The following is a 12710-nucleotide window of genomic DNA, read 5'->3' on the forward strand; positions in this document are numbered from 1 at the left end:
CCCCGCACCGGGAGAGACGGAGCGCAGGGAGAGGCTGCGGCTCCGGGCTGGGGAAGGGCGACAGCGGGGCAGGAGAGCCCCGCTTCGGCCGCCGCACACCGGGACCGGCCCGGTCCTTCCCGCCCCTCCCGCCCCGGAGCTGGAGCTCTCCGCTCGGACCGGCCCCTGCCCGCCGCCGCTCCGCCGCCGCTCCTGCCCTCCCCTCGCCGCCGCCTTTCCTTGCCGCCAAGAAGCGCCGCTTCCTCTTCCTCCTCCGCTTCCGCCGCCGCCACAGCGGCCCCCGCCGGCCGGCAGCCCCCGCAGTGATTGACAGCTGTCAGTCACCGGAAAAGGGGCTGATCGGAGTGCCAGGAATCCCCCCGGGGTTCCACCGCAGCGGCGCTTCCCCGTGAGTCACAGAATCCCAGAACGGGTCAGGCTGGAAGGGACCACAGTGGGCACCTGGTGCCACCTCCCTGCTCCAGCAGGGCCATCCCAGAGCTCAGGGCACGGGATTGCATCCTGACAGCTCTGGAATATCCCCGTGAGGAGACCCCACAGCCCCTCTGGTCTCTGCTCGGGGCCGGGCCCTGCCCAGGGCAGCAGTTCTGCCTCCTGTGCAGGTGGAACTCCCTGCGATCAGGCCCTGCCCGGTGCTCTGGTGCCGCTGCTGGGCCCCGGAGCAGAGCCCGGGCCCTGCCCTGAGCCCTCCCTGCAGCCAGGGACACCCAGGGCTGAGGGCCCCTCTCAGCTGGGGCTCCTCTCGAGGCTGAGCAGCCCCGGCTCCCTCAGCCTGTGCTGGGCACGGAGCTGCTCCAGGCCCTTCCTCAGCTGCGCAGCCTCCGCCGGCCCCGCTCCAGGAGCTCCCTGGCCCTGCTGGGCCGAGGAGCCAGATCTGGACACAGCACTCCAGAGGTGCCTCCAGGGCTGGGCAGAGGGGCAGGATTCCTCCCTGGCCTGCTGGGAATGCCCTTCCCAATGCACCCCAGGATCCCATTGGCCTCTTGTCCCCAGGACACTCTGCTGGCTCAGGGACAGCTGTTTGTCCACCAGGACCCCTTGTTCCTTCCCCACGGAGCTGCTCCAGCAGGCTACCCTAGCCTGTGCAGGTACCTGGGGCTGTTCCTCCCCAGGTGCAACACCTGTGCTTGCCCTTGTTGAATTCCAGAAGCTTCCTCCCTGCCCATCTGTCCCTCTGAAGGGCCACACAGCCCTCGGGGGGATCGGCCGCTCCTCCCAGCTTTGAGTCCTCAGCAAACCTGCTGGGGAGGCACCAACCCCCTCACCCAAGCCAGTGGTGAACCAGCCAAACAATACCGAGCCCAGCAGATCCCAGTCCTCCAACCACACCCCGGGCCACTGACCCCGACCCTCCGGGAGCTGCCACTCAGCCAGTTCCCAACCCATCCCACCGTCCATCCGTCCAACCCACCCCTCCCGGAGCTCGGTGCCGCCCCTCCCAACCCATCCCACCGTCCATCCACCCTCCCCACCCCTCCCGGAGCTCGGTGCCGCCCCTCTGGCAGCGTGTCCTGTGCGGGCCCGGCCCGGCCGCAGCCGCGCGGGGCCATGGCGGAGCTGCGGGCGCGCCTCGAGGCGCTGGAGCGGCGGATGGAGCGGGCGGAGGCGGCGCTGCGGGACCGGCCCCTCGCGGCCCTGCGGCTCCACGGGGTGAGCGCCGCGATGGGGGAACCGGGGAGACCCCGGAGGGGGCGAGGGGGGGTCGATTGTGGGGCTGAGGGTGAGGCTGAGGGCGCTTGGGGGGGTGATGGGGGGCGAGGAGGGCCGGGAGTGGGATGGGGGAGTCACTTATGGGGGCCCTTGTGGGGCTGGAGGTTGGGAGTGAGACTGGGGGCGGGCACTTAGGGGCTGGTGGGAGGTTGAGGGGTAGCTTGGGGGCCGCTTATGGGGCTGTTGCAATGGGAATTTGTGGCTGGGAGGGAGCCTGGGGATCGCCCGTGGGGCTCTTGAGGGGCTGGGAGAGGTTTGGGGGGTTTCCTGAGGGGGCTGCAGTGTGTTTCAGGAGACGGGATGGGAATCCAGTGGATTCCCGGCTGGCCGGGAGCTGTTCGGGTGGCTCCTCAGGGGGCAGCAGTGGGTTTCAGGAAACTGTGGGGATGAATCCACTGGGCTCCTGGGGATCTGGGAGCTGTTTGAGGGAGCTGCGCTGGGTTTCGGGAGACTGGGGATGAATCCACTGGGCTCCTGGGAACGGGTTGGTTTAGGAGGCTGGGAATAAGCAAAGGGGACTCCGTATGGGACTTTTGGGGCTATTGAAGGGCTGTGGGTGTCTGAGGGTCTGGGAGCTGCCCTGTCCCACATGCCAGCCGGTGCTGCAGGTCCCGGTGCTGTTCGAGGATGTGGCAGTGCGGTTCAGCCGGCAGGAGTGGGCGAGCCTGGACGAGGGACAGAGGGAGCTGTACCGGAGCGTCATGGAAGGCAACTACGAGATGCTGGTGTCCCTGTGTAGGCTGCGTTTGTGCCGGTTTGGCAGCCCCAGGGAGCTCTCTTGGGGTCACTTCTCTGCCTCTTTGCCTTTCACTGGAACCTCCAGCTCTCAAATAATCCTCTCCTTTCCCTGTCCCCTCCAGCAACGGTTGGAATGTGGCAGGGACACGCAGGACAGGGTAGTAAGTGCTTGTTGTCTTTTCCTCGGGGAGAACAGGTACACTGTTGGTGTTGTCATCTCCCTGGGTTGTCACCTCCAAAATTCCCTGGCTGGGACACCCCTTTCCATGAGAATTTTCCCTAAAATCCAGCCTGAACCTCCCCCTGAAGCTGTTTCCTCTTGTCCCTGTTCCCTGGGAGCAGATCCTGATTCCTCCCTGGCTGCCCCCTCCTGTCAGGGAGTTGTGCAGAGCCACAAGGTCCCCCCTGAGCCTCCTTTTCTCCTGGCTGAGCCCCCCCAGCTCCTGGTGCTCTGTTCCCCAGATCTGTTCACTTCCCTGGACATGCTCCAGCCCCTCAATGTCTTCCTTGTTGTGAGGGGCCCAGAACTGCCCCCAGGATTCGAGGTGGTCCCTCAGCACTGCCCTCATGCTCCTGGGTGAACATTCAGTCAGGAGCCTCACAATTCCTGTTTTTCAGGGTGTTTTCCTATCTGCAAGGTGGATTTTCTGGGAGAATGGGAAAATCTTTAGCAGGGGTGGAGCAAAGATGGATTTTCTTGCATCTGTTCCCAGGGGATTGTCAGAGGCTGCTTTCCATATTCCCCTGTCAGCTCTGCCTGCTGTTTCCTGTCTGTATCCATAACTCCCGTCGTGGCCTCGGTTGGAGATGAAGTGTCCTGGGCTGGGACTGGCTCTGTTGCCCGGCTGTGGGTGCAGAGTCCCTGTCCCATCATGTCCCTGATGCCTGTCTTGCTCTTGCCCAGACTGTGCCCTGTCCAAGCCTGAACTGTTATTACAACTGGAAAGAGAGGAGCTGAGCACGCCGCCAGAATTGGAGCCAGAGGCAGCAGAGGTGTCCCCAGAGCTGGCTGTAGGTGGGTGACACTGGGTTTCTTTTGTGCCAGAAGCTTCTGGCTGCTCACTGGGACAGTGGCCTCAGTCCCAGGGACTGAAAATCCCAGAATCCCAGAATGGTTTGGGTTGGGAGGAATCTTAAAGCTCATCTCTTTCCAACCCCCTGCCATGGGCAGGGACACCTTCCACTGTGCAGGTTGCTCCAAGCCCTGTCCAACCTGGGACACTTCCAGGGATTGGGAAGTGTCCACTGTGAGGGAATACCTGATGGGGTGTGTGGATAGCCTGGAAGCCCCTGCCCCAGCAGCTGCTGGGTGTGAGGGATCCTGACACCCTGTGGAATGGGATCTGCACTGGCTCCTTGGAGCTCTCTCCTGGCTGCTGGTGAGTCCAAATGTCCTTGTCCTCCACAGAGCTGGCCCAACAGAACTGCACCAGCGATGAGATGCTGCTGGAGACAGAGACATTGGAGAGGGGCTGCAGGGAGCCGGAGGAAAGTGGGAATGTGGCAGAGGACAGTGGGAATGTGGTAGAGGAAAGCAAGAACCTGGTGGAGAAAAGCAGGAGCCCAGTGGAGATGAGTGGGAACATGGCAGAGGAAAGCTGGGATCTGATAGTGAAAAGTGAGAACCCGGTGGAGGAAAGCAGGAATCTGGCAAAGGAAAACGGGAGCCCAGCAGAGGAAAGTCGGAACCTGGCAAAGGAAAGCGGAAACCTGGCAGAGGAAAGCAAGAACCTGGTGGAGGAAAGCAGGAGCCCAGTGGTCCCGGAGAACTGCAGCACACGTGAGTGCCTGGCAAATGCTGCTGCTGCTGCTGTGAGGGGTCCTGGATCCCTGCCCAGCTGTTCCTCACCCACCTCCATTGCTGCTCTTGCCCTCACAGCACCCGTCCCTCTGGAAGCTGCTGCTGTCCCGGCGGATCTCGGCCAGCCGACCCCGTCCCCTCCCTACCTGCTCTCCATGCACTGCCAGGAACCAGTGGGTCAGAACTGTTCTCCCCCTGCAGCAGGTACCGGGGCAGAACCTTTATCACTTCTTGGCGGGGCTGGCAGCTTTGGGGGGGTCTGTTGGGCCTCTCTCCAGGCCCAGGGCTTCCAGGAAAGAGCAGCAAATCTTGTTGCCAGCCTTGAAACCGTTTGAGATAAGGCCCGGCATGGCGTTGGCTCACCTGCCCAGACAAGCCCCAGGGTGGTTGTCAAGTCCCCTGTCCTACCTGGGTGATGTTTGCCACCTCACACTGCTCTTGGGGTGTCTACAGGGATGAGTTGTGGCTATTTGTGGCTTTTACACAGTCCAGGAACTGAGCTGGAAGAGGAGAGCGAGGCTAGGATTTGTGCTGCTGGGAACAGGGTGGGAAGCGAGGGAGGGTGGGAGCAAAGCCCTTTGCTGTTCATGCCTCAAAACCATGTGGAAAAGTGATGTTTGGATTCTAAAAAATTCCCAGTAGATGCTGAGGCGGGGATCCCAACGGAGGTGCCGCAGGAGGAGATTGCTGCAGAGAAGCCATCAATGCCCAAAACACCCTCTAAGGGTCCGGAAGAGAACAAAGGTCTGGAAGAGGAGGCTGTGAAAGATTCAGGGAATACTGGCCAAGATCTGGTGGCCGACATTCCCAAAGAACCAGGAAAGGAGGTGACACCAGATGTCTGCAGAACGATGGAACAGGCAGATCCCAGCCCAGGGGAGCTGGAGAAGGAGTCCTGCGTGGGCCGGTCAGCGGCCTGCCAGCGAAATGCCACCCGGCGGCAATATTACTCCTGCCCCATCTGCAGGAAAACCTTCCTGCTGAAGATCAACCTCCTGATCCACCAGCGTGGCCACACCAACTGGGTGCCCTACGTCTGTGTCCACTGCAACCGCAAGTTCATGTCCAAGAAGAAAATCAGGCGGCACCTCCGTGCCTGGGCAGCCAACGGGACGTGCGTGCCCTCGGAGCTGGAGGTGTGTCCCAGCCAGGTGCCGTGCTCGGCATCCCATCCCCAGACCTGGGCAGCCAACGGGACATGCCAGGCTTCAAAGCCAGAGGAGTGTCCCAGTAGGACACCGTGCCCAACATCCCAGCCCCAAACCTGGGCAGATAACAGCACCTGTCAGCCCTCGGATGCGAAGGCGTGTCCCAGCCAGGGGCCATGCCCGGCATCCCAGTGCCCAACATCCCAGCCCCAAACGTGGGCAGCCAATGGCACCTGCCAACCCTCGGATGCGAAGATGTGTCCCAGCCAGGGGCCAATTCCAACGTCCCAGCCCCAAACCTGGGCAACCAATGGCACCTGCCAGCCCTCGGATGCGAAGGCACATCCCAGCCAGGGGCCACTTCCAATATCCCAGCCCCAAACCTGGGCACCCAATGGGACCTGCCAGCCCTCGGATGTGAAGGCACATCCCAGCCAGGGGCCACTTCCAATATCCCAGCCCCAAGCCTGGGCACCCAATGGCACCTGCCAGCCCTCAGATGTGAAGGCACATCCCAGCCAGAGGCCACGTCCAACATCCCAGCCCCAAAACTGGGCACCCAATGGCACCTGCCAGCCCTTGGATGCAAAGATGTGTCCCAGCCAGGGGCCACGTCCAATGTCCCAGCCCCAAACCTGGGCACCCAGTGGGACCTGCCAGCCCTCGGATGCGAAGGCACATCCCAGCCAGGGGCCATGCCCAACATCCCAGCCCCAAACCTGGGCACCCAACGGAACCTGCCAGGCCTCGGATGCGAAGGCACATCCCAGCCAGGGGCCATGCCCAACATCCCAGCCCCAAACATGGGCAACCAATGGGACCTGCCAGGCCTCGGATGTGAAGGCACATCCCAGCCAGGGGCCACGTCCAACATCCCAGCCCCAAACATGGGCAGCCAATCGGACTGGCCAGCCCTCGGATGTGAAGGCACATCCCAGCCAGGGGCCACGTCCAACGTCCCAGCCCCAAACATGGGCAGCCAACGGGACCTGCCAGCCTTCAGATGCAAAGGCACATCCCAGCCAGGGGCCATGCCCAACGTCCCAGCCCCAAACCTGGGCACCCAGTGGGACCTGCCAGCCCGTGGATGCAAAGGCACATCCCAGCCAGGGACCGTGCCCAACATCCCATCCCCAAACGTGGGCACCCAGTGGCACCTGCCAGCCCTCGGATGCGAAGCCATGTCCCAGCCAGGGGCCGTGCCCGGCATCCCAGTGCCCAGCATCCCAGCCCCAAACCTGGGCACCCAGTGGAACCTGCCAGGCCTCGGATGCGAAGGCACATCCCAGCCAGGGGCCACTTCCAATATCCCAGCCCCAAGCCTGGGCACCCAGTGGAACCTGCCAGGCCTCGGATGTGAAGGCACATCCCAGCCAGGGGCCACTTCCAATATCCCAGCCCCAAGCCTGGGCACCCAGTGGAACCTGCCAGGCCTCGGATGTGAAGGCACATCCCAGCCAGGGGCCACTTCCAATATCCCAGCCCCAAGCCTGGGCACCCAGTGGAACCTGCCAGGCCTCGGATGCGAAGGCACATCCCAGCCAGGGGTCACGTCCAACATCCCAGCCCCAAACCTGGGCAACCAATGGCACCTGCCAGGCCTCGGATGCGAAGGCACATCCCAGCCAGGGGTCACGTCCAACATCCCAGCCCCAAACCTGGGCACCCAGTGGAACCTGCCAGGCCTCGGATGCGAAGGCACATCCCAGCCAGGGGTCACGTCCAACATCCCAGCCCCAAACCTGGGCACCCAGTGGAACCTGCCAGGCCTCGGATGCGAAGGCACATCCCAGCCAGGGGCCATGCCCAACATCCCAGCCCCAAACCTGGGCACCCAGTGGAACCTGCCAGGCCTCGGATGCGAAGGCACATCCCAGCCAGGGGTCACGTCCAACATCCCAGCCCCAAACCTGGGCACCCAATGGGACCTGCCAGCCCTCGAAGCCAGACGAGTGTCCCAGCCAGCCCCTGTGCCCGTCCTCCCAGCCGCAAGCCCCGAGCAGGGACTGCAGTGCAGTGTGGCAGGAGCCCGGCCCTGCCAGGTGCTCACTGGCACCTGGGAAAATGATGTACACGTGCAACGAGTGCATGGAAAACTTCTCCAGCCAGGGCTTCCTGACGGTGCACCAGCGCCGGCACTCCGTCCACCACCTCATCCTGTGTCCCTGCTGCAACCGCAGCTTCACCTGGGTCTCGGACTTTGTCCGGCAGCACTGGACGCACATGGGCGTCCGGCCCCACCAGTGTGGCATCTGCCAGAAGACCTTCAAGAGGTTCTCCCACCTCAAGGCGCACCAGAGGATCCACGGGCGGCAGGAGCAGCCCTTCACCTATGCCAACCGCGTGCCCATCACGGAGGCACCTGCAGCAGGAGACGGGGTGGGAAGTCAGGATGTGACCCCCCAGGGATGGGGCGCTGCTGTCGGACCTTGAGGTGTCCTCCTGGGAATGGGAGGCCACTGTTGGACCTCAGGGTGTACTCCCAGTGATGGGAAGGTGCTGCTGAAATTTGAGGTGACCTTCCAGAGACTTGAGGTGACCTCCCAGGATGCTGCTGATGGACTTTGAGGTGACCTCCCAGACACAGGGTGCTGCTGATGGACTTTAAGTTGACCTCCTGAGGACAGGAGGCTGCTGTCCGATCTTGAGGTGAAGAATGGGATGGTACTGATGCGATTTAAGGTGTCCTCTCAGGAATGGGATGCTGCTGATGAACTTTGAGGTGTCCTCTCAGGAATGGGATATACTGATGAACTTCAAGGTATCCTCCCAGGAATACGATGCTGCTGTTGAACCTCGAGGTGACCTCCCAGGAACGGGATGCTGCTACTGGACCTTGAAGTGACTCCCAGGGATGTGATGATGCTGCTGGACCTTGAAGTGACCTCATGGGGACTGGAGGCCACTGTCAGACCTTCTCCCCTCTCTCCCTCTCCAGATGAAGGATGGAGCATGGACAACATTTTCTGGCTCCCCTGCCCTGGTGTGGGGATGGGGGCACCTGCCTGGCCCAAGTGAGGGGGGCTCCTCATTCCCAAGTCCTGGTGGGGCGGGTGGGATGTTGGGAGTGGGTCCCTTTTCTGGAGAGTGCCAATAGATGCTGTAGAAACCATGATGCTGAGTGTGGATTCCTTGAGGGGGCTCCGGGAGGGTCCTGCTGGGTCAGGCTGGGTGGTTGGCACCAGGAATGGGATCCATGGGGTGGAGTGATGGAAGAGTGAGAACTGAACACTGGGTGGGGGGTGTCACCTGCTGCTGGGGGCTGCAGTCCCAGTCTGACATGGGGATGGGGTGGGATGGGATTTGGGGTCCAGATGGGCCTCTGGGAATGGTGCTGGGGGTCGCTGAGCACTGAGGATTTGGGGGCTGGAGATGTGATCCCCATTGCAGGGGTGGGGATGGATGGGAACGGGACAAGGATGGAATAGGGGTGGGGTGGGATGTGACAGAATGGGATGGGGATGGAGATAGGAGGGGACAGGACTGACAGAGCCTGGCTCTTCGCTGTGGGATCTGACAACAGGACAAGAGGAACAGGCAGGAACTGCTGCCCAGAAGTTCCACCTGGACAGGAGGAAGAACTTCTTCCCTGTGCAGTGACTGAGCACTGGAACAGGTTGTCCAGAGAGGGTGTGGAGCCTCCCTCACTGGAGTTATCCCTCACTGGAGTTATCCCAGAATGGTCTGGACACGATCCTGTGCCCTGTGCTCTGGGACAGCCCTGACTGAGCAGGGAAGTGAGACCAGATGAGGCACTGTGGCCCCTTCCAACCTGACCCATTCTGGGATGGGGTGGGGATGGGGCTGTCAGTGGGATGGGATGGGATGGGATGGGCTGTTGATGGGATGGGATGGGGCTGTGGATGGGATGGGATAGGATGGGCTGTGGATGGAATGGGATGGAATAGGATGGGATGGGGCTGTGGATGGGATGGGATGGAATAGGATGGAATGGGATGGAATAGGATGGGATGGGGCTGTGGATGGGATGGGATGGGATGGAATAGGATGGGATGGGGCTGTGGATGGGATGGGATGGAATAGGATGGGATGGGATGGAATAGGATGGGATGGGGCTGTGGATGGGATGGAATAGGATGGGATGGGGCTGTGGATGGGATGGAATAGGATGGGATGGGCTGTGGATGGGATGGAATAGGATGGGATGGGATGGAATAGGATGGGATGGGGCTGTGGATGGGATGGAATAGGATGGGATGGGCTGTGGATGAGATGGAATAGGATGGGATGGGCTGTGGATGGGATGGAATAGGATGGGATGGGATGGAATAGGATGGGATGGGGCTGTGGATGGGATGGAATAGGATGGGATGGGCTGTGGATGGGATGGAATAGGATGGGATGGGCTGTGGATGGGATGGAATAGGATGGGATGGGCTGTGGATGGGATGTGGCCGGGCCGGGCCGGGGTCTCGGCGCGGCGGCCGCGGGAGGGGCGGCGCGGGCGGCGCTGGGCCGGCAGGGGGCGCTGCGGCGCGCGGCGGTGAGGGCGGCCATGGCCCGGTGGGGCCGCGCACAGGTAGCGGCGGGACCCCCCCGGCACCGCCACCCCCGGCGGGACCCCGGGCCCGGCCGCACCTCACCGCCCTCTTCCCCCCGCAGCAGGACCCCGAGTGGGCGCCCGAGGCCTGGCAGGGCGCGGGCCCCGATCCCGGCGCGGGCCCCGGCGGGGCGGCCCCGGCGGCGCCGTCGCTGCGGGCGGTGGCGGCGGCGGAGCGGCGGCTGGAGCGGCTGGAGCGGCGCGTGGCGGGGCTGGAGCGCGCGGTGCGGGCCGGCGGGGCCCGGCTGGCCGCGCTCCTGCGGGACAACTCCCGCCGCCTCCGCCGCATCCAGCGCCAGCTCCGCCGCTGCCGCTGCGGGGGGAACCGCACCGGCACCGGCACCGCCCGGGAGCGGACACAGGTAACCGTGACGGGGCTGGGGCCCCGGGAACCGGGACGGGCCCGCATGGTGACGGGGACGGGCCCCAGGGACTGGGATGGGACCCGGGGAGTGGGAACCGGCCCCAGGGAATGAGGAACGGGACGGGCCCTGGGGAATGGGGATCGGGCTTAGCCCACGGTGACAGGGACAAGCTCTGGGGAACAGGGATGGGGATGAGCCCATGATGACAGGGATGGGCCCAGGGTAATGAGGATGAGTCCCATCTCACAGGGTTGTGCCCAGGGTGGCAGGGACAAGCCGTAGGTGACAGAGATGTGCCCAAAGCAATGAGAAAGTGCCCCAGGTGATCATGTGGCCAATGGGATGTGCTGTTGGCTCTCGGGACCTGCACGGAGCCAGATGGACACAGCTCCTCTGGTGCTTGTCCCTGTCTCCAGGGAAGAGGGGGAGCAGAACACCCGCCCCGAGTGTTTCAGCCATGTTGGGCCCTAGTGGGGTGATGTGGGGTGGTGCCACCTGTCCCCACTCCCACCTGAGGGGTCACTGCTCACCTGGCTGGTGGGATGGATCATGAGAATCTGCCTCTGGTCTGGGGAGAAACAGCTGAGCCTCCCTGGGATGTCTGAGAATGTCCCTCGTGACGTGGCTCTTCGTAGGAGCTTCGGACCCCCAGGGATCTCCTGGGGCTCAGGGAGGGGCTCAGTGGGGACCCCCACGTGGAGCCTCCTTTACTTCCAGGTGCCGGCAGCAGGCGAGGGTGAGGCGGGCACTCTGCCGGAGCAGGAGCTGGGGAGCGTGGACAGCCGGGAGCTCCGTGGGATTGCCGGGAAGGGGAATTACGAGGCCATGGTCCCTCTCAGTGAGGATCACTCAGACCATGTCAGAGGCACCGTCATCCCTGGGCTGACCCAGCTTCCGAGCCCTTCCCACGTGGAATGTGGGGGGATTCCAGGTGACATGTCCTGCAAGCCGGTGTTCCTGCACCATTTTTTCCTGGGATATGGGCTGTGGATGGATCACCCTTCAGGGATTTGCTGCAGAAAGTCCTACATTTTAGCGCTCATTAATTTTGGGCTGAAATTTTAGAGCTTGAGTGTCCAACAGGCACTTCCTGTGATAAGCAAAACCATGTGCCTGGTTTGGCTGCCAGTGGCCTGTGTGATCGGATGTCCTGGAATTCCAGGACTCCCCTTTGGCTGGTCCCCACTGTCAGCAGTTTATCCCATTGCTCCCTCCTTCCCAGGACCTGAGGATGCTGGTTCCAAACCTGCACTGCTGCCACCAGCCGAGGACAGGGAGGATCCAGGGACCCCCGGGCTGCCAGAGAAGGGAGCGGTACCAGGACAGCTCGGTGACAGTGAGTGACAGTGAGGGGAGCTGAGGATGGGCACTGACAACCTGCCTGGACTGAGCGGGGTTCATAAGGATGGAAAATGGGAAAACCTGGGGCAAGGCTCAGTGAGGGTGGCTCTGGGGCTTGGTACCTGTGGGTGGATGCTCCCTCCTGCTGCAGGGAGGTTTTGCTTAGATCCTTTTCCCTGGATTCACCCACTTAAACTCTGCCATTCTCGATGGGGTCTTCCCAGGATGGAGGACTCTGCAGCTCAGCTTTGCCTTCACATTCCCTCTGGTTCAGTTTTTTTGTGAGGATTGTACTGTCAGTCCTTAGTGTCCATTGAGTCCAGCATACCCAGGGCAGGGGTGGAGTCCCCATTGCTGGAGGGATTTAACAGCCATGTGGATGTGGCACTTGGGGACATGGGGCAGTGGTGGCCTTGGCAGTGCTTGGTTGATGATCGGACTTGATCTTGGAGGGCTTTCCAAACCTCAGTAATTCAGTGATTCCATGACATCCCTGAGGTCCAACAAGCTGCCCGGACAATCCCCCTTCACCTCATCTCCTCCTGGGAAATCCTTCCTGCTCCCTTGCATTCTTTGCCAGTTCCTCTCACCTCTGCTCCTGCTCCCACTCTGGAGCTGCAGGCATGGGAGGACTTCCCTTCCTGGGAATGAACTGCCTGTCTCTCCACAGGTGAGACGATCGTGATCAAGATGGAAGAGCAGCAGCCGCAGGAGGACGGAGCTGAGCTCCTGGCACTGCCGATGGCGCCCGCGGTGAGGCTGGACGAGGAGCTTCCCCTCAGCCAGGAGCAGCCGGTTTCCTGGGAGAGCCATGGCGTGGCCGGGCCGAAGGCGGCTGGAGAGGGCTTGGGGGAATTCTGCCTGGGGGAATTCAAGCCAGTGATGGTGCCGGTGGAGGCTCACCCTGCCCCAGGCCTGCCGTTCCCCACGGAGCACGCGCTGGGCGTGGGCACGGAGCAGCCGTTCGCCCTTGCCCAGGGAATGCCGCTGGGAGAAGACCCCGCAGCCGAGGTGGCCTCGCCGCAGCCCGGCTGGGAGCAGCAGAG

The sequence above is a fragment of the Coloeus monedula genome (assembly GCF_965178545.1).
Source record: "Coloeus monedula genome assembly, chromosome: 1".
NCBI lineage: Eukaryota > Metazoa > Chordata > Aves > Passeriformes > Corvidae > Coloeus > Coloeus monedula.